Raw genomic sequence first — 19578 nt, 5'->3', positions numbered from 1 at the left:
CCTAGATTTTCTGCTCAAGGCATCAGCACCACATTGGCTTTTCCATGATGATACAAAATAGAATAATCATAGTCTTTGAGTAGTTCCATCCAAAAACGTTGCCGAAGATTTAGATCTTTCTGCTGAAAGATATACTTCAAACTTTTATGGTCAGTATAAATCTCAAAAGTTTTGCCGTATAGATAATATCTCCAAATTTTTAGAGCAAATACTACTACAGCCGTCTACAAATCATGTGTAGGATAGTTTTGCTCGTTCTTTTTCAATTGTCTCGAAGCATATACTACAACACGACCATTTTGCATGAGAACATATCCTAATACCACCCTCGAGGCATCAAAGAATACTAAAAATCCTCTAGAAACTGATGGTAAGGCTAATATTGGTGCAGTTGTCAAACACGTTTTGAGTTTCCGAAAGCTTTGCTCACATTCCTCCGTCCACTGAAACTTTGAATTTTTCTGTGTTAGCTTGGTTAGTGTCGCTGCTATACTGGGAAAAACTTGCACAAAACGCATGTAATAGCCTGCTAAGCCTAAAAAGCTGCGAAACTCTATAGGAGAAGTAGGCCTGGGCCATTTCTGCACAACTTCTGTCTTCTTAGGATTTACCATAATTCCATCTTTGGATACAACATGCCCCTAAAATGCTACCGAGTCTAGCCAGAATTCACACTTCAAGAACTTAGCATAAAGCTGATATTCTCGCAATGTCTGCAATACAGTCCTGAGATGATCCTCGTGTTCTCCGTAGCTACTAGAATATATCAGGATATCATCAATAAATACTATTACAAATCTATCCAGAAATGACTTGAACACCATATTCATTAAATCCATGAATGCAGCTGGAGCATTAGTTAGTCCGAAAAGCATCACAAGGAACTTATAGTGCCCACATCGAGTTCTGAAAGTAGTCTTAGAAATATCTTCATCTTTGATTCTAAGCTGATGGTAACCAGAATGGAGGTCAATCCTTGAAAAGTGGGTAGCTCCTTGTAACTAATCAAACATGTCATCTATACGAGGCAAATGATATTTATTGCTTATTGTTATCTTGTTCAACTGCCTGTAGTTAATGCACATTCTCAGGGATCCGTCCTTCTTTACGATCAGTACTGGTGCACCCCATGAAGATATACTCGGCTGATAAAACCCTTATCTAACAAATCCTGCAGTTGTTGTTTTAGCTCCTTCAACTCTGCTAGTTCCATCCGATATGGTGGTATTAATATGTGATGTGTGTTAGGTGGCAAATCAATACCAAAATATATTTCTCATACTGGAGTCAATCCTGGTAAATCTTCCAAAAATACATCAGAAAATTATCTCATTACTGGTACATTTTCTATACTAATTATTTCCTTTCCTGTGTCATTTACAATAGATAAGAGACCCAAGCAACCTTTCTTCAGAAGTCGCGGGGTTTTTATAAAAGATGTAACTTTGCAAGTCTCTAGAACCTAACCCCCTTTTAAAACAAAACTGGGTTCGTTTGGTATCTCAAACTTGACTATCTTTTCATGACAATCGACGATAGCATAGCAAGAAGATAACCAAACCATTTCCATCAGCATGTCAAAGTCAATCATATCAAGTACAATAAGATCAGCTAGAGTATCTTTACCCTCAACCCAAATTTAACAAGCACGATACATGTATTAAGCTATTAGAGACTGTCCAACAGGAGTAACAATTATAAAAGAGTCATTCAATAGCTCAGGCTGTCTACTAAACCTCAAAGCAAAGTACGAGGAAACATATGAATGAGTAGATCCCAGATCAATCAACGCAAGTGCATCAAATGAACAGACACAAAGAATACCTATAACTACAGCATTCGAGGCCTGAGCATCTGCCTAGTAAATGCAAAAACTCTCACATGACTTCTACTAGCATTCCCTTGTCCTTGAGTCATAGTAGTACGGTCCCCGGCACCTCGACCTCTCTTTCTTGTACCCGTAGCACCTGAAGTATTATGAGTAGTATGAGTAGGTGCAGCAGACTAAACAGAAGCCTGGTTGAAATTTCTCGGAGGCTGAGGGCAATCCCTCAAATGATGTCCCAACTGGCCACACCGAAAGCATTCTCCAGTTAGAACATGACACTGGCCCGAATGTGATCTAACACAGGTCTGGCAGACTAGATTAGTGGCATATAATTGCCTAGAATTACGATGTCCAGATGCTGAAGGTCCCCTAGTACCCTGTCTATAATGTGGAATATATGTGGACTGTGAAGAAAAATGTATCCCAGTCTGAGAACCCTGTTGTTGTTGTCCCTGATTTCCTACTCTTCGATTTTAACTAAAACTGCCATTGAAAGACCCTCCGGTCTTAGCCTTTTTACGTAAATCACTAGCTGCATGCTCATCACTATTAGTTTCAAGGTTTCACGGATTAATTTTGATGATAACAAACCAACATAATTATTAATCAAATAATATTTACTTGTGGTAATTTTGTTTTTGCACGGGTTTATTCAAAAAAAAAAGATGTCGATAAAGATCTAAACAAATATGGAAAAGAGAATATCATGTGATGAATTTATCGAGGAAGATTATTTTCAGAGATTCAATCTTCAAGCTTCATGGAAGGAATAATATTTGAAAGTCATATTTCAAATATTGAATGGTTTAGTACAATATCAGAAGAAGACTCTAAGGAAATTATGGAAGGAAAGTTCTTAAATATCTTGAAAGGAAGGTTGCAAAATCATGGAGAAGATCTATTATATTGTGCAAGATACTATATGGAAAACATACTACAAGATCAAGAAAGAAATATTTTCAATATAAGAAGAATATATTTTCTATGAAAATAAAATATATTATGGATTTAGTACAATCTATATTATGGAAAGAGATTATTTCCCAAGATCAAGAAAGGAAATTATTTTCATAGTTGTGGAGATAATAAATGGTTATTGGGATCTTCATCCAAAATCAAAGGAAAAGGATCTTGAAATTCTCTTGGGTTATCTAAATAAGAGCCAATACTTGTACATATGGAAGAACAACTCAAGTGGAAGAATAAATATTTTGACAAAAATATAACACGTAGAAGGAAAGAGATATACTTGCTACAAGTGTTGTATGACAGTGCTAGATTTGCTACAATACTAAGGAAAGGAAGTTGTTGAATGAATTACTACTAGCTATATCTTGGAAGGAGTAAATCAAAGGATCATACTTAAGAATGTGCAGGAAGAGAATTACGAAGCTCTTTCAAGGAAGAAAAATTCAATATATACTGGTGCATGGTTGACAACACTTCAAATGGAAAGCTCTCATTTTATGGATATACAATAATATTGTTTACTTCACAAGGAAGGAAATCGAAGGAGCTTAAGGCATGGAATCTAGAAAATCAGTATATTGGAAATATATATCAGTCTATTAGCATGACACATCATCAATCAATATGTCACGACCCCCAGTTTGCCCTTCATGAACTATCGTGACGGCACCTAGTCTCTACGACTAGGTAAGCCTAACAAATTGCGAAAACAGAAAACAATAGAACAAAACTAGCCAATATTGCAAAAATAACATAATGACGCAATTAAGATGCCACTTGGCATATACAATAACACTCAAAACTTCGCTCAAATTCGAGCTCCCAACCTCTAGTTTTGATAAAAATGGCTAAACCCTCGACTTTGCCATTTTATAATCTGCCCAGATAATTCCTTCTTCGCGAATGCGGAAGGACCCTCGCGTTCACGAAGCACAACTTCTCTTGGTCTAGTTTTCCTTCATCGCGAACGCGATGTCCCTGTCGCGAATGCGGAAACCATCTACCCCCTCCTACGCGAACGCGGGACCATCTTCACGAACGCGTAGGTATAAGACCTCACTGCCTCGCGAACACAGGAACACCTTTGTGAACGCGAAGCATTAAACCTCCACCAGCCCCATCTCTCCTTCGCGAACACGATACCCCACTCGTGAATGCGAAGAAGGAAACCAGAACTGACTGTTGCAATTTTTTTCTGCAATTCTCAAAGTTCTAAAAATGACCTGTTGAGCATCGGAAACACACTTGAGGCTCCCGGGACCTCAACCAAACATACCAACCAATCCTAAAACATCATTCAAACTTTTTCCAACCTTTGGAATGCTCAAAACATCATCAAAACACCAAATTAACATCGGATTCAAGCCCAAGAACTCCAAAAAATTTCAAATTTTGCTTTCGATCAAAAAGTTTATCAAACCTCGTCCGAATAACCTGAAATTTTTGCATAGCACATCACATTCAACATTACGGAGCTACTCCAACTTTCGGAATCCCATTCCAACACAGATATCAAAATCTCACTATCGAACCGGAAATTTCAAAAATTCAACTTTTGGCATTTCAAGCCTAAATAAGGTACGGACCTCCAAAACACAATCCGAATACGTCCCTAAGCCAGAAATCACCCAACTGAGCTGACGGAACCGACAGAATTCCATTTCAAGGTCGTCTTCACACTGTTTCAGCTACGGTCCAGATTCTAAAGCTTAAGCTCTCTTTTAGGGACTAAGTGTCCCAAAACACTCCGAAACATAAAACCAAACATACTAGCATATCAAAATAGCAGAAACAAACACAAGGAAAGCAGTAAATAGGGGATCGGGGTGTTAATTCTTAAAACGACCGGTCGGGTCTTCACATCCTCCTACACTTAAACATTCGTTCATCCTCGAACGAGCATAGAGACGTACCTTAAGTAGTGAAAAGATGAGTGCAATGGCTGCACATATCCTGCTCGGTTTCCCAGGTCGCCTCCTAGACCGGCTGACCCTGCTACTAAACCTTCACTAATGCAATGTTCTTTGACCTCAGCTTTCGAACCTGTCTGTCCAATATTGCCACTGGTTCCTTAACATAATATAGAACCTTGTCCAACTAGACTGAACTAAAATCCAACACGTGCGATAGATCACCGTGATACTTTCGGTGCATCGAAACATAAAATATCGGGTGAACTCCTACCAAGTTGGTAGGTGAGGCAAGCTCATAAGCAACCTCCCCAACATATCTCAATATCTCAAAAGGACCAATAAACCTCGGACTCAACTTTCCTTTCTTCCCAAATCTCATAACGCCCTTTATAGGTGAAACCCGAATCAGAACCCGCTCTCCAACCATATAGGAAACAACACGAACCTTCCGGTCCGCGTAACTCTTCTGTCTGGACTGGGCTGTACATAGTCTATCCAGAATCACCTTAACCTTCTCCAAAGCATCCTGAACCAAGTCTGTGCCCAATAATCTAGCCTCTCCCGGCTCAAACCAACCCACCGGTGATCTACACCGCCTACCATATAAAGCCTCATACAGTGCCATCTGAATGATGGACTGATAGCTATTGTTGTAGACAAACTCTGCCAATCACATATGCATGGAGCATATCCTCAAGAATTTGAATAGTGCGCTCGGACTATCCGTCCGTCTGAGGGTGAAATGTTGTACTCAACTTCACCCGAGTACCCAACCCATGATTTACGGCCCTCTAGAACCATGATGTGAACTGAGTACCTCTATCTGAAATGATAGAAACTGGAATACCATGCAGACGAACAATCTCTCGGATATAAATCTCTGTCAGACGCTCCTAACAATAGGTATTACACACAGGAATGAAGTGTGCGGACTTGGTCAGCCGATCCACAATCACCCAAATGGCATTGAACTTTTTCAAAGTCTGTGGGAGCCCAACTATGAAGTCCATGGTGATCCGCTCCCACTTCCACTCCGGAATCTCTATCTATTGAAGCAACCCACCCGGTCTCTGGTGCTCATACATCACCTGCTGACAATTGAGGCACCGAGCTACAAACCCAACTATATCTTTCTTCATCCGACTCCACCAATAGTGCTGACTCAAATACTGGTACATCTTCACGGCACCCGGACGAATGGAATACCGTGAACTATGGGCCTCCTCTAAAATCAACTCCTGAAGCCCATTAACATTGGGTACACAAATCCGACCATGCATCCTCAATACCCCATCATCACCCATAGTCACATCTCTGGCATCACCATGCAGAACCTTGTCCTTGAGGACAAGCAAATGAGGGTCATCAAACTGACGCTCCCGGATATGATCAAACAAGGAAGACCGAGAAACCACGCAAGCTAGAACCCAACTGGGCTCCGAAAGATCTAATCTCACAAACTGGTTGGCTAAGGCCTGAACATCCATCGCCATGGGCCTCTCCGCTGCTGGTAAATAAGCCAAACTCTCCGCCTGGCGACTCAAAGGATCGACCACCACATTGGCCTTGCCCGGGAGATACATGATAGTGATATCATAGTCCTTTAGTATCTCCAACCACCTTGTATGGTGCAAATTAACATCCTTCTGCTTGAACAGATGCTGTAAACTCCGATGATCAGTACAAATCTCACAAGGCACACCGTACAAATAATGACGCCAGATCTTCAAGGTGTGGACAATGGTAGCTAACTCGAGATTATGGATAGGATAATTCTTCTCATGTACATTCAACTACATGGACGTGTACGCAATCACCCTACCGTCCTGCATCAATACCGCTCCAAGGCCAATCCTCGAGGTATCACAATAGACAGTATAAGATCCCGAACCTGTAGGCAATATCAAAACTGAAGCTGTAGTCAAAGCTATCTTAAGCTTCTGAAAGCTCGCCTCACACTCTTTCATCCATTGGAACGAGACACCCTTCTGGGTCAGCCTGGTCATAGGGGCTGCAATGGATGAAAAACCCTCAATAAATCGACGGTAATAACCTGCCAAGACAAGAAAACTACGGATCTCTGTAGCTGAGGATGGTTTGGGCTAACTCTGCACTCCTTCCACTTTCTTCGGATCCACCTGAATACCATCACTCAAAACCACGTGGCCCAAGAATGCCATGGAATCTAACCAAAACTCACATTTCGAGAACTTTGCATATAACTTCTTTTCCCTCAAAGTCTGAAGCACTGTCCTCAAGTGCTTCTCATGATCTTCCCAACTTCGGGAGTATAGCAGAATGTCATCAATAAAGACAATGGCAAACGAGTCAAGATTTGGCCAGAACACACTGTGCATCAAATGTATGAAGGTTGCTGGGCATTGATCAGCCCAAATAACATAACATGGAACTCGTAATGACCATACCGAGTCCTGAAAGCAGTCTTCAGGATATCTGGATCCTGAATCTTCAACTGATGGTAACCTGAATGCAAGTCAATCATAGAAAACACTCGTGCACCATGTAACTGGTCAAACAAATCATCAATACGAGGCAAAGGATACTAGTTCTTCAATGTAACTTTGTTCAACTGGCGATAATCAATGCACATACGCATAGAACCATCCTTTTTCTTCACAAACAAGATAGGAGCACCCCAAGGTGATACCCTGAGCTAAATAAAAACCTTATCAAACAATTCCTGTAAATGATCCTTCAACTCATTCAACTCAGGAGGGGCTATACGATACGGAGGAATAGAAATGGGCTGAGTGCCCGGCAATAGATCAATGCCAAAATCAATATCTCTATCGGACGGCATGCCCGAAAGGTCAACTGGAAACATATCAGAAAAATCCCGTACTACTAGGACTGAAGCAACTGTAGGGGTATCAATACTAACATCTCTCACATAAGCTAGATACGTGTCATACCCCTTCTCAAACATACGGTGAGCCGTAAGGAATGAAACAACTCTACTAGAAGTATGATCTAAGATACCTCTCCACTCTACTCGCGGTACACCTGGCATAGCCAGCATCACAGTTTTGGCGTGACAATCAAGAATAGCATAATGGGGCGACAACTATTCCATGCCCAAGATAACATAAAAATATACCATGCTGAGCAATAATAAATCAGCTCTGGTCTCAAAACCACTAAGAGCAACCACACACGATCGATAAACGCAGTTCACAACAAGAGAATATCCCACAAGAGTAAAAACATAAATAGGGGAACTCAAAGAATCCCGAGGTACACCTAAATACAGGGCAAAATAAGAAGACACATAAGAATAGGTGGAGCCTGGATCGAATAAAATCAATGCATCCCTATGACAAACCAAGACAATACATGTGATGACAGAATCGGAGGTGAAGATCTCGGTACGTGCAGGAAGGGCATAATATCTTGTCTGGCCTCCCCCTCTAGGGCGACCTCTACCTCCCCAACCTCCATCTCTAGCTGGCTGAGCAGGTGGGATAGCAATTGGAGCTGTAACCATAGCCTGAGAACTCTGCGGGGCATACTGTGGCTGAGAAGTCTGTAGAGGTGCACCCCTCCTAAGTCTGGGGAAATCCCTCACCATATGGCGTGTGTCACCACACTCAAAACAAGCTCTGGGAAGATGTGGCAGCTGTGACTGGCCCGAGCCATGTATGCTGGACTGACCACTGAAAGCACCCCGTGCAGGAGGCGCAATAGATACTGGAGGTACATAATAAGGCTCTTTAGGCCTAGGAGGAGCTGGTATATCACTGGCTGCTGGAAGAGCTAAATGAAATGGGCGAATCATAGCTGGAGCACGGGCACCAGAATAATGCACCGACTATCGAGACCTCTTGTCCTCCATTTCCTCTCTATCCCTAACATGCATACCCTCTATCCTTTTAGCAATGCTCACCACCTGCTGATAAGAAATATCCATCTCTAACTCACGAGGCATGGTAGACCTGATGCTGGGAATAAGCCCCTCAATAAACCGACGAACCCTCTCGCGAACAGTAGAAACCAAGGCTGGGGCATGTCTAGCCAAGCTAGTGTAATGGACATCATTCTCTGAGACAGTCATAGTACCCTGGCGCAAATGCTTAAACTCTGCGCACCATGCATCCCCGAGGATCTGGGGAACATACTCACTCAGGAACATATCTAAAAATTGAGTCCAAGTCAGGGAAGCTGCCTCATCCGGACTGTCTAACTCATAGGTACGCCACCACTCATAGGTGGTTCCTCAAAGATGGAAAGTAGTGAAGGAAACCCTGCACGATCAGGATATACCCATGGTATGGAGAATACGCTGGCACTCATCTTAAAATCCCAGAGAATCATCTGATGCTAGGCCACTGAATACATGAGGCTTATAATTCTTGAACCTCTCAAGCCTCAGCTGCTCATCCTTGGAAGCCGCTACCCTGTCCTCAGGCTGATCTAGGACTATAGGTTGTACAGGAATAATCTCTGGGACCTGATCAACATGAACTCACTGATCGGGAGTGCGGGTGGCGGGAGTGTGTTCTCCTCCTTTGGCCTGAGATGTGGCTGCAGCAAGGAGAAGCAACCTTGCTTGAGCCAGAGTGGTGTACATGCTCATGAACTGCGCAAGAGTCTCTTGGAGTGCTGGAGTAGTAGTGGCAGTAGGCATATCAAGTGCCTGGACTCCGGCTAGAACTGCTGGTGTCACCTCGGTGGCAGCTTGCGCGGGTTCTCTAGCTGCATCGCATACGCGTCCTCGACCTCTACCCCGGGCCCGACCTTTGATGACTCCAGTAGGGGTGTGGGTGCATGATCATCTCTGGTAGCACGTGTCCTTACCATCTATGAGAGAATAGAAGACAGTTACATCAAAAATCTCGCACGACAAGGAAATCAAATGAAGTGGAATTTTCCTAACAGTTACATAGCTTCTCGTAGATAAGTACAGACGTCCCTGTACCAGTCCGCGAGGCTCTAATAAACCATCTTGTGATTCATGACTCCTATGAACCTAGAGCTCTAATACCAACATGTCACGGCCCCAGTTTGCCCTCCGTGAACTATCGTGATGGCACCTAGTCTCTACGACTAGGTAAGCCTAACAAATTGCGAAAACAGAAAACAACAGAATAAAACTATCCAGAACTACAAAAATAACATAATGAAGCATTTAAGATGTCACTCGGTATATACAATACAAACATTCGAAACCTCACTCAAATTCGAGCTCCCAAGCTCTAGTTTTGATAAAAATGGATAAACCCTCGACTTTGAAATTTTATAATCTCCCCAGATAATACTTACTTCACGAATGTGGAAGGACTTGCGTTCGCAAAGCACAACTTCGCTTGGTCTAGTTTTTCTTCATCTCGAACGCAATGTCCTTGTCGCAAACGCGAAGACCATCTTCCCCCCTTCTATGAGAACGCAGGACCAACTTCGCAAACGCGTAGGTATAAGACCTCACTGCCTCGCGAACGTGGGAACACCTTCGCGAATGCGAAAAATTAAACCTCCACCAGCCCCTGCTCCCCTTCTTGAAGGCGAGGCCCCACTCACAAACGCGAAGAAGGAAACCAGAACTGACTGCTACAATTTTTTTTTTTGCAATTCTCTTAGTTCAAAAAATGACCCGTTGAGCATCCGAAACACTCCCAAGGCCCCAGGACCTCAACCAAACATGCCAACCAATCCTAAAACATCATTTAAACTTGTTCCAACCTTCGGAATGCTCAAAACAACATCAAAATACCAAATTGACATCCGATTCAAGCCTAAGAACTCCAGAAACTCTCAAATTATGCTTTCGATCAAAAAGTCTATCAAACCTCGTCCGAATGACCTGAAATTTTGCAAGTACATCACCTTCAACACTACGGAGCTACTCCAACTTCTGTAATTTCATTCCGACCACGATATCAAAATCTCACTATCGAACCGGAAACTTTAAAAATTCAACTTTCTGCATTTTAAGCCTAAATAAGCTACGGACCTACAAAATACAATCCGAACATGCCCCTAAGCCCGAAATCACTCAATGGAGCTAATGGCACCGATGGAATTCCATTCCGAGGACATCTTCACACTGCTCCAACTATGGTCCAAATTCTAAAGCTTAAGCTCTCTTTTAGGGACTAGGTGTCCCAAAACACTCCGAAACTCAAAACCAAAAATCCCGGGGAATCAAATAGCAGAAACAAACATGGGAAAAGAAATTAATAGGGGATCGGGGCGTTAATTGTTAAATGACCGGCCGAGTCATGTTACAATTGTGACTTTAACGAACAAGTAAGCAAATAATGGTCTCAAATAGAAGGAGATTTACACATAATGTTGCAAGTTAATTGAAAGTTTGAAGAAAAGTAAAGAAAACAAATGTCTTAAGCAAATAGTCTGGACAGTAAAAAAAAGGATAACAAGTAAAGGGGAAGGGGGTCCTAGGTTTACAAACAATAAGGATCACATCAATGCAATACCCGACAATCACTCCTCAGACGAGGGGTCACACGTGGTATTAGCGCACCGATCATCATGTCCATATCTACCCTTTCCTACCTCGTTAAGATATTAAATATAGAATAGTGTCGTTACTTATTGCATGCTATTACCCATCCCGATCCTATCAGTCCCGGTGGCATTTAGGACTGCTTGTCCTAAAGGGAAGGAGGTTGTCCCTTTTCAGAGTTTTAAAAGGACAAAATTCTAATGCGACAAACAAAACACATAAGCAAGTAGGGGGAAACAAATAACAGTTTAAGGGCTCAAACAGGCCTCCTCACTTAAAGGAGAAAATTATTTAGCATGACACAAATACTGGTTATAGTTTGAATTAGACTTAAAGCGTTAGGACATGCTACTTCATCACATATTTCTCAGATGAGGAGTCCGAATTAGGCCTTGTCTGGTTGCAGTTTATTAAAACTGACACAGTTAAACAATTACCTACTGTTTGCCTAGGCGGAAGTATACTGATTTTAAAGAAGGGTTACTGATTTTAGAACCAATTAAATTCTGCAGATATTAAACAAACATTACTATTGATTTTAGACTTATAGATAAAATAGACTAATCAGATTCAGATGGCTGCTCATATAGGCATGATTTCTAAGCGTTATTGATTTGAAAATGATTATGTATGTGTAGGAGCCCTAAAGGCATGGTATCTAGAATGAAATTGAATATTATTAAACCTATGATTGTTTGCCTAACGACAGATGAATATGCAGAAATGCAGAAACACAACTATAGCCATGATTTCTATATGCAGAAACTTATAGGCATGGTTTCTAATGAAGTAATGAAGCAACTTATAGGCAAGATTTCTAAGTGTATTGTATCACTTATAGGCAGTATTTTTAAATGCATAAGTGCAGAAGCTTATACATGATTTCTATATGCAGAAACTTATAGGCATGGTTTCTAATGTAATAATGAGATGACTTATAGGCAGGAGTACTATATGATATGCATAAATGCAGAATTTGTAGATAGTAATCCCTATGAGCATGTTGTCTACCCATATGAATGCATAAATGACCCTCCCTTTTTTTACTAGAACCTCATGGTTATTACGAATTATTACAGACCCTAATGAATCAAAAAAATACATCAGAACTTCCAGCTGCAACCAAACAGCCTAATTCAGACTCAAGGTTTAGCAATATGAGATAAACCAACTTCCAGGATCCGTTTTCCAAAAGCCTTTCTCTTATTTGGGATGTGTCAAATTTTCCAAGAGTCTCAAAGGACTCAGGGTAGTACTTACACCCCAAACACATTTGCAGAATTAGATTATAGTGCAATGTGGAAGATTCAGCCCTCAAATGTCCAAGTTCAAAGGGAACTTAGGGTCCCAAAGCATGGCTCATAAGAGGGGGGACATAACTTAGAATATAAGAGGAAGTGTATGTGCATAGAGGGGGATTAGGGAAGGTCATGGCAGGCTGGTGGTCACGCCCAGCAATTTAAGAGTACTGGCACACCCCTGACCAGCCTGTCAGCCAAAATTGGGAGTTGGGATCCATTGAGGATCAGGTTTGGACCTGGGCAGTATTTTGGATACTACTAGGCCATGAACCTTAACTCAAACACATAGAAGGGAATAGGGGTAGGGATTCATAACAGAAAAACAGATGCAAGAAAAGAACACACATAGTTAACATTAATCATGAACAACAAAGTAGACAGGATTGCAGAAAACTGTAAATAAACACATAGGGGTGAGGCAGGAAAGCTAAATTAGAACATACCAGTTTTAGGGAAAACAAACAAGTAAAAGTAGTCTTGAAAAAGACAAGTTGCAAGGAAAAGTTCCAAAAGATCCCAGAAAGAGAAGAATGTTGTAAAAGTATTGAACTCAAAGCAATAAAGTGTGTAAGTAAGTTGAAAGTAATGATATAAAAGTTCGAGGTATTGAACTTGAAGTGGTCTTAAAAGTGAAGAAGCGTAATCCCTTTTAGAGTGCAGAGAAACAAGTAAGAAAGGCAAGGAAATATCATTGAAATCAATCTCCCTTTGGTTAAGGGATTCTGATTCCAATGGGTAAAAGCCAGTTAAGGAAATAAATTTTAATTAAAACCTTTCAAAGTAGCACAAAAGGGGTAAATACATAGAAGTTATTTAAGGAAAACCATCAATGGTACACGGTTTGTGACAAATATGGCAAGGGAATCATTCAAACAGCCTTGAAACCAAAATTACAGGCTTAGTTCAAATGAACCAAGTCATGAATAGGTAAAGAGGGTTCAATTAAAGGAAATCAGTAACAATCAGCCAGGACTTATTAAAAGGAATTCAAAATCAATCAATTAGTTGGTAAAGACCTTTTGAAAGAAGAGTTCTCATATATAAAAGCAGACAAACATGTGAATCAAGAAGTTTATTTAGAAGAGAGTTTAATCAAAGAGAGGTTCAGAATCATAAGCAAGAAAGGCTGCAAGTCCTGTTTGTAGACTCACAATGAGTCTGAGAGTCCAGGGTCCCAAAGTGGAACCCTAATTTAGACACAAAAAATCAAAATTGCCAAAGGAAACCCTATATACTAGGGTTTCAAGATGAATCAGACAATAGAGATGAGAAGGCAAGCCATTCGATAAAGGCTCAGAAGTCTTTTCCAAAGACTTATGAGAAACAAACGGACACGATACACAATTAAGAGCATGGAGAACACGTTTTGAGGAAAAAAAATCAGAACTTAAACAAGTTCAGAAGAAAGAGTGATACAAACTTAGGCAAAAACAGATGAATCATGCTTAGTAAGAACACAAACATAGTCCAGTAAGGCCAACAACATCAAAGAACTTACAAGAAAAAAATATAGTAGAAGAGTAAGTAAAACATAACACGGATTAACATGTGAGTACACTAATAACAACAAAAGTAGAAGAATATTGCATAGTAGAAAGGAAACAAGAGAGCAAACTCAAGCGTAGTAGAAAATAAAGCATACGAGTATAACATAGGTAAACACACATGATGAAAGAATAGAAAGAATCGGAAAGATATTTGAAGAAACTTTTTCAGAAACCCTAAAATTGAAATTGAGCGATTTTAAAAAAGAAATTTGGGGAAAAACCTTTTAAAATGTCAAGTAAAGCTCAGAAATATCACAGATCTAAGAAAAATAGGTGAGTACAGAACCTTGGACGGCTTAGAGTTGTAGAGAAAACCCTAGAAATGAGAAAGGTCTTGAGGAAAGTCAGATCCTGAGTCGAAAAGGCCCATAGTGCTTGAATATGCTGGAGTAATGACCGGAGAAGCCCTAGTCTACAGATCTGAGAAGGAACTGAAGGAGAACCATCGAGGTCAGGTCTCGAAGCTTCGAACAACCATAGTTTACTGATGGAGGGGAGTGAGTACCAACCATCCATGGCTTGAGAAGCCATGGATTCCGGTGGAGTGGTGGTTGAAGAGGGGTAGAAGGAGGCTATGGTTTCAGAGAGTTTGAGAGAATTTGAGAGACGAGAGGTTTCAAAGGCGGCTGAGAGATGGGAAATGAGGGATTAGGGTAGTCATTTGGGGTTAAAAAGGTAAGGGTGGTTTATGGCCGTTGATCAAAATGATCAACGGCCTGGATCAATAGTAGGAACCGGGCAGGTCATTTGGAATTGGGTCGTGGGTTGGGTCCAAATGGAATTGGGCTGGTTTAATTGAGTCAAATTAAGGGCTACAATTTAAATGTAATGGGATGTTATTGAAATAAAAATGGAGCTAAATATTAAATAACCAATTTCCCTTTTTATTTTATAAAAATAGTAATATTAATTTTAAAAGTAAATTAAAAACACTTAGCCAACAAATACTATATAAATATTAATTTAAAACATTGGAAATACTTTTATAATTATAAAATGCTACTAATCATGAAATAGGCTACAATTGCAATTACATGCAATTTAGCTTAAAAATACCAAATAGGTTTGTAAAAAATATACAAAAATCACCTTAATTATATTTTGGTGTTAATATGAGAATAAAACAAGTTATTCACCAAAATTATAATCTTGGGAATAATTATTGGATTTTGTACTGCTAAAAATAGATAATAAATTGATTTAAAATCTTAAAAATTAGGAAAAAATACCAAAACTCTTGGTCATGCTTATATATGTATGTACATGCCATTTTGAAAGTATTTTGTATATAAAAATACATAGGGAAAATTGGGTATCAACAGCTGCCCCTTTTTACCCGGGAATGATGAAAGAGTTGTCGAGTAAAGATATGATGGCCAATTTTGACCGAATGAAATGATTTTGAAGAGTTTTGATCGGGCTCTGGTTTCTGAGCTTCCTACATATCCCTGGTATTACAAGAATCTGGCCATATGTAGTTCGGGATCCATCGGCGGAGTATGCCGATGGAGATTTTCGAAAAGCGGATGCGATGTTCAGGTTGAGAAAGGATGGTCAGAGTTTGATAGGCTGCGGGAACTAGAGCGGGATCCTGCTGAGATGGCCGTTGCTAGGCGGTGTACCTGCGAATGAACAATACCATCATATATATATATATATTGTGCATAAATTTAAACGTGATGCAAGTTCCCGTTCGACCGTGAATGTTGTCTTTGGATGGTTAGGATGACGTCCTCGGACCATGATGTCCTGGGCCATGAAGCATATGATAAAGGATTCGCAGGCTATGAAATGATGTTCTCGGGCTATGAGGATGATGCCTCCGAACCATGATGCTTTTGAATAATGATATGCAAAAGATAAAATGGGGTCCTCAGGCCATGGCATGGCGTTCTCGGGCTATGAAAATGGTGCCTCCGAACAATGATGCCTTTGGACAATTCTGCGATCTTTCAGCCCATGAAAATGCAGAAGGTGGCGATCTTTCAGCTGATGCAAGATGTAAATAAAGGGTGGCGGTATTTCAGCCATGCAAGAGAAATAAGATGGCGGTATTTCAATCAGCAAGAGAAATAGAGTGGCGATATTTTTGCCATGCAAGAGAAATAAGGTGGCGGTATTTTAGCCATGCAGATGGAGGTAGATCTTAACCTCAGAAGGCAGAAAGGTAGCCTTATGCAATGTAGGAGATGCAGATGGAGGTAGAGCTTAACCTCGAAAGGCAGAAAGGTAGCCTTATGCAATGCAGAAAATGCAGATGGAGACAAAGCTTAGTCTCGGAAGGAAGAAAGGTAGCCTTATGCAATGCAGAAGATGCAGATGGAGGTAGAGCTTAACCTCGGAAGGCAAAAAGGTAGCCTTATGCAATGCAGAAGATGAAGATAGAGACAGATCTTAGTCTCGGAAGGCAAAAAGGTAGCCTTATGCAATGCAAAAAATGCATATGGAGACAGAGCTTAGTCTCGGAAGGCAAAAAGGTAGTCTTATGCAATGCAGAAAATGCAGATGGAGACAGAGCTTAGTCTCAGAAGGTAGAAAGGTAGCCTTATGCAATGTAGAGAAATGCAGATGGAGGTAGAGCTTAACATCAAAAGGCAGAAAGATAGCCTTATGCAATGTAGAAAATAAAAAGGCGAATAGTAATGAAATCTCTTAGCTGATAGATGATAGCTGATAGTTGATTGCTATATTGTGGCTGCTTTGGATGTCGTGTACAGATATCAATTGTAAATAGGTGATGATTCCGAGAGTTGTATTCCCGGGAAGTATGAGTGTATAGATATATATCTGATGATTTTACAACTTGAGTGCCTGCATCCAAAGAAAAATCGTGAGTTTTGTAAAAGGGGGAAGGTTAGTTCGTTTCCCCATGAGCTTCGCTTTTCTTGCTTGGCATTGTGTATCATTGAGGTAGCATTGCTAAACAAATCAATTTTGATACCAGACATGCATGATTTAGAAAAAATGTAACATAAATACATAATTTAAAATAGTTTTCTTTAGATAAACCAACGAATGCGACGCGGTTCAAGACATTGCAACCTCTCTCGCTCCTGAATTCTGAGGGTCCTCCTTAAAATTCTGCCCCAGTTTACTAGGTTGGTGCTTTTGATGGTTGCGTGCAATAAATGGCTGAAATCAACTTCGAAATTTTGAGGGTCCTCCTCAAAATTCTGCCCAAGTTTCCAATAGCGTGGGGAAACAAAAATTTTATTGAATTTTGACTGAACCCATAGGGTTGCCTACGTATCCCCTCTTAAATGGGAATTAGGTTAGGCGTAGTTCAAATACATTATACAGGAAAGTAAGAGTTACACATAGTATCGCTTCACTGTATCTAAATTGATCAGCTTCGGCCAAACTTCACCGTCCTTTTCTGCAAGTATGAGGGCTCCTCTGGTTAGAACCTAGTGGACCATGTATGGACCATACCAGTTGGGAGAGAACTTCCCTTTGGCTTCATCTTGATGCGGGAAAATCTTCTTTAACACCAGTTGGCCCGGTGTAAACTGTCTTGGCTTGACTCTTTTGTTGAAGGCACTAGACATTCTATTTTGATAAAGTTGACCATGGCAAACTGCATTCATTCTTTTCCCATCTATAAGAGCTAACTGCTCGTAGCGACTCCTTACCTAATCTGTATCGTCAAGTTCTACTTCCTGTATGATTCTCAAGGAGGAAATTTCTACCTTATCAGGAATGATTGCTTCAGTACCATAAACCAACATATAGGGAGTTGCCCCGGTTAATGTGAGAACTATGGTGCGGTACCCCAATAAAGCAAATGATAACTTCTCATGCCACTACTTATACTTCTCTATCATCTTACTTAGTATCTTCTTGATATTCTTATTGGCGGTTTCTACAACTCCGTTCATCTGAGATTGTAAGTTGTAGAATTCCTGTGTTTGATCTTGAAGGTTTCACACATGGCTTTCATCAAGTCGTTGTTGAGATTGGAACCATTATCAGTGATGATTGACTCCGGAATTCTGATCCGACAAACAATACGGTCGCGGACAAAATCTGCTACCATATTCTTAGTCACTGCTTTGTACGATGCTGCTTCAATCCATTTGGTGAAATAATCAATTGCCACTAGAACGAACATGTGCCCATTTGACGCTGCAGGCTCGATAGGTCCGATAACATCCATTCCCCAAGCGGTGAACGGCCATGGCGAGCTTGTTGCAGTAAGCTCATTTGGAGGCACTTTTATCATGTCTACATGTATCTGACAGTAGTAGCATTTTCGGACATACTGGATGCAGTCTGTTTCCATAGGCATCCAAAAATAACCAGCTCGGAGTATTTTCTTGGCTAAGACAAAGCCATTCATATGTGGACCGCAGGTCCCTGCATGAATTTCCTCCAATAATCTGGATGCTTCCTTTGCATCGACATACCTTAGTAATCCCAAATCAAGAGTCCTCCTATACAGGATTCCTCCCCTATGAAAGAAGTTTTTAGATAATCTTCGAAGTGTGCACTTCTGAGTAGGATTTGCGAGTTCTGGATATTCTCCCTTCGTCAAATATTCCTTGACATCATGAAACCAAGGTTTTCCGTCTAATTTTTCTTCTACATTAGCACAGTAAGCTGGCTAATCATAGATCTTTACCGGAATATGATCAATGAAGTTCTTGTCTGGGTGCTGTATCATGGACGATAGGGTAGCCAATGCATCGGCAAACTCATTCTGAACTCTGGGAACATGTTGGAATTCTGTCTTTGTGAACCTCTTCCTCAACTCCTGTACATGATGCAGATAAGGGAGTATCTTGGAGTTCTTGGTTGCCCATTCTTCTCAGACCTGATGTATAAGCAGGTCTGAATCTCCTATAACTAGTAATTCCTGAATGTTCATGTCAATGGCCAGCTTGAGCCCTAAGATGCAGACTTCGTACTCGGCCATGTTGTTGGTGCACGGGAACCTGAGGTTGGCGACACCAGATAATGTTGGCCGATTTCTGATACTAGGACCGCTCCTATGCCAACTCCTTTGAAGTTTGCTGCTCCTTCGAAAAACATTTGTATTCTCCATCCATGGGATTTTCAGCAAGATGATCTGCCAGTGCTTGTCCTTTGATTGCCTTCTAAGTCACGTAAATAATGTCGAATTCACTCAGCAGGATTTGCCACTTGGGTAGCTTGCCAGTGGGCAGGGGCTTCTGGAATATGTACTTCAAAGTATCCATTCTTGATATGCGATAAGTAGTATAGGCATAGAAATAGTGCCTCAACTTCTGAGCCACCCAAGTCAGAGCACAACAGATGCGTTCCAATAGAGAATACTAGGCCTCGTACGGGGTGAATTTCTTGCTGAGATAATAGATGGCCTGCTCCTTTCTTCCCGTTTCATCATGCTGCCCCAGAACACAACCGAAAGCTCTATCCAATACTGCAAGGTAGAGTAATAGAGGTATACCGGCTTGGGCGGGACCAAAACTGGTGGCGTTGACAGGTATTCCTTGATTCTGTCCAAGGCTTTCTGACAATCATCAGTCCATTTGGTAGTGGTGTCCTTCTTCAACATCTT

The sequence above is a fragment of the Nicotiana sylvestris genome, chromosome 10 (genome assembly GCF_000393655.2).
Source record: "Nicotiana sylvestris chromosome 10, ASM39365v2, whole genome shotgun sequence".
In the NCBI taxonomy this organism is placed as follows: Eukaryota; Viridiplantae; Streptophyta; class Magnoliopsida; order Solanales; family Solanaceae; genus Nicotiana; species Nicotiana sylvestris.
This window is presented reverse-complemented; position numbering follows the sequence as displayed.